Source organism: Neofelis nebulosa, chromosome 6 (assembly GCF_028018385.1).
Source record: "Neofelis nebulosa isolate mNeoNeb1 chromosome 6, mNeoNeb1.pri, whole genome shotgun sequence".
NCBI lineage: Eukaryota > Metazoa > Chordata > Mammalia > Carnivora > Felidae > Neofelis > Neofelis nebulosa.
The window spans coordinates 73,155,105-73,158,598 of NC_080787.1; positions in this window are offsets into that span (position 1 = coordinate 73,155,105).

The following is a 3,494-nucleotide window of genomic DNA, read 5'->3' on the forward strand; positions in this document are numbered from 1 at the left end:
CTGACTCATTGTGTAGCCAACTCAATGATTGTTCATTAAGCTTATTAGCAGGGAGTACATCTTGGTAGGAACAGATGTTATGCATCATCTCAACAACATGGATTTCCCCTCTCCAAGACTCACCTGGCTACTGGCAGGGTTGAATATTCAATTTGCCAGTGGCTGTGTCTGACCCTGATTTTCTGTTAAGTAACAAAACCCTAAAGGGATCAGTCAACCAGGTAGTGGAAAATTAATTACACCAGACACTTTTTTTTCATAAACAAGGTAGCAGTTTGTCCTCACTGAAATAGACACTTCATATGAATGTGATTTTTTTCTCAGGTAGCCAATCTTCACTGAGTTCCATATCAAACACTGTAATATCCCATGCAACATTTTTATCACCTAGGTGCTGGTTCTTCAGCAAAACAAGTAATTAACCGTCTACCTTTAATATATATATTTTTCTTATTTCACTGTTTTCAATGTCCAAATTTTATCTTCTCCCTAGGAAACACCTTTGCTATCTCTTTAATAGTTTCTGGAATCTAATATATTGTTTAATAAAATATACAGATATGATAAAGGCACAGAGCGTGTTGAAATATATGTTAGATTCCCTTGGCCCATTGAAAATTTATCTTTACGAAGGTAAGGAAATGTACAACAATAAGATTGTAGGGAGTCCCAGAAAAACCTTACCTATCTCAAAACCCCAGGGTATTGCAAATTCCCCACTGGGATTCTGATACATAGACATGAATCTCCCCAGAGGTCATAAGCATCTTTTGAATACCATTTCTTTAAGATGGTTTCTATGGTAATGTAATGGATAGAGCTATAGAACGGTCCAGATGCTATTAAATATGTGATTTTTTATAGATGGCACATCAGAGACCATTAATATCAATACATAGCTTCAATGTCATCTCTTAAAGAGGCACAAAACTTAGCATAGCACCATTGATTTAGAATTCCTGTAAAATCTATTATTTTATTTTCAGATGTTTATTAACCATAACTGCTAAAAGGAAAAAAAGTCAAAACTTTTTCTCACGTCCATCATTTTTAAATTCACAAGACATATTCTGTTCTCTCTCTCTCTCTCTCTCTCCCCACCCCCCCCACGTGTGTGTGTGTGTGTGTGTGTGTGTTTGCGTGTGTAGAGTTGAGGGACATAGTATATCAAAGAAAGTGAAAATTGCTTGTGCCATATACTTGTAAAACATGTTAATTTGATTGTGCAGAACTATTCCTCCTATCTTCTCATAAGAAAAAGTTGCAATTGTTTATTCTTTTGTAATGATTCATACTTTTATAAGCATAGTATGCCATCCATGTGCTTTAACACTGTCTGAACTTTATATGCCATTTCTAAACAACCACATTCATTTGAGGCATATATTAATAAAAATAAAACAGGCATAGTCATATTTATAAGTTAAACAATTGAATTTTCTTGCTGTTGCATTACTGTTTCTTCAAGATGCCAAACACCCAGTTGATTCAGTGAATTATAGGTATACACACTTACCTGAGTGGCTGGTATTACCTAAGTCTTTGTTGGATTGTTTTATTAGTTTATTACATTAATAGACAAAAGGAAGATTTTTTTTTCTTTACTTCAAATTGATTACTGGTTCATTAAATACATGATTACGTTTCTCTTTCCCTGGGACATCCATATAGCAACAAAGAAACCAGAGCATCTTCTGAAACAAGTCAGAATGGGAGGTGTCTGGTTGAAGTGGGAGAGGAGTAGCTGGAAAGTGGGAGGAGAACCAAATTATTTTCCCATATCTTATTACTCAAGAAATTTGTGTTTAGAACTAAACCCAAGTCTGTCTGCTGATGCTTAGTGAAGCTAATCACTGAGACATCAGGTTTGCAGCAAGGAAAGGGTTTATGTAAGAGGCAGCCAAAGAAGGAGACTAGAGGACAAGCCTTAAATCTGCCTCCCTAAAAGGGGAGAGAACATTTTTTTTATCATAGTGGTTGAGATTACATACACATTGACCAAAAGGGCAGGGAAACTTATGACTATTAATGAGGAAAGGTGGAACATGCACACTGAGCAAACATATATGTAACATACATCCCATGTTCACTTTGGGGTGGAGACTTAACATCTGAATGAGGCAAAATTCAGCCCCTAAAGTCAGGATGTTATCCTTAGATCAAGGATATGGGGCCATGGGCATGCTCCAAGAGCTGGTACAAACTGGATAGGGTACTGGGCTCATTATGTTGCTTTGTTATAGGCTGGAACTGTATCAGTTTACCTGGATTCCAGGCTTCTGCAGAGACAGCTTGTGGATTTATCAGTGGAATTTGTTAATGGAATCTAAATCTAAAATAGCCAAACTCTTCAAAGTATAGAGTAAAATGGTTATTGCCAGGGTCTGGGATTTTTTTTTAAATGGAGTAATATTGGTCAAAATTTACAAAATTCCAGTTATGCAAGATGAATAATTTATAGATATTTAATGTACAACGTGGTGAGGATAGTTAACAATATGTTATTGCATACTTGAAATTTGGAAAGAGGATAATCTTAAATTAAATCTCTACAGGGTGCCTGGGTGGCTCAGGTCATGATCTCGTGGTCCGTGAGTTCTAGCCCCGCGTCAGGCTCTGTGCTGATAGCTCAGAGACTGGAGCCTGCTTCTGTTTCTGTGTCTCCCTCTCTCTCTGCCCCTCCCCCATTCGCGCTCTGTCTCTCTCTGCCTTTCAAAAATGAATAAATGTTAAAAAAAATTTTTTTAAATCTCTACACACACACACACACACACACACATATTGGTTAACTATGTAGAGATAATGGATATGTTCTTTATTTAATATGTTATGAATGTAGTGATTTGTTCACGATGTATATGTATATCAAAACATCATGTTGTACACCTTAAAAATACAGAATTTTTACATACCAAAGATATCTCCAAAAAGTCAAATTGTAAGAAAGGTTTATTGGTAAGCCAAAAAGAAAGATATATTATAGAAAAAATAAAGCAAGTGGCTGATGTGTGACATGGTCCCTAGTATAAAGGCAATTTGTAGTTTAGAGCCCATATTTATTGCAATTAGAAACTTCCAAGAGAGCTCTGCTTTTGTTCTAGTATTACTTTCCTATTTAATGATGAGATTATTTTAGCATCTTAGAAAACTAACATATCATGTTTACATAGTTCAAAGTCTTTAGATTAGTAAATTGCAGATATGTTAGCAAAATACCAAGTCTCATTGTAAATTGGCCAAGTATCTGAGCCACTGCTCTTTTTTAAACTGTACTATTTCACCTCAGGCTGAATTCAATTTGCCATTAATTGCATTCTGTCGACCTTTGAATTGGATCAGGTAGCCTTTACTTGGCGAGCTAGGATGCTATTTTGTAATGCTGTGCACTGTTTACTACTTGCTACCTTCCACCCTAAAGGCAACCGCAGTTTCAGGAATGAGTTGACATATCAATTAGTTTGTAATCAGTGTATAAATTCCTCTGAGTATTTGAG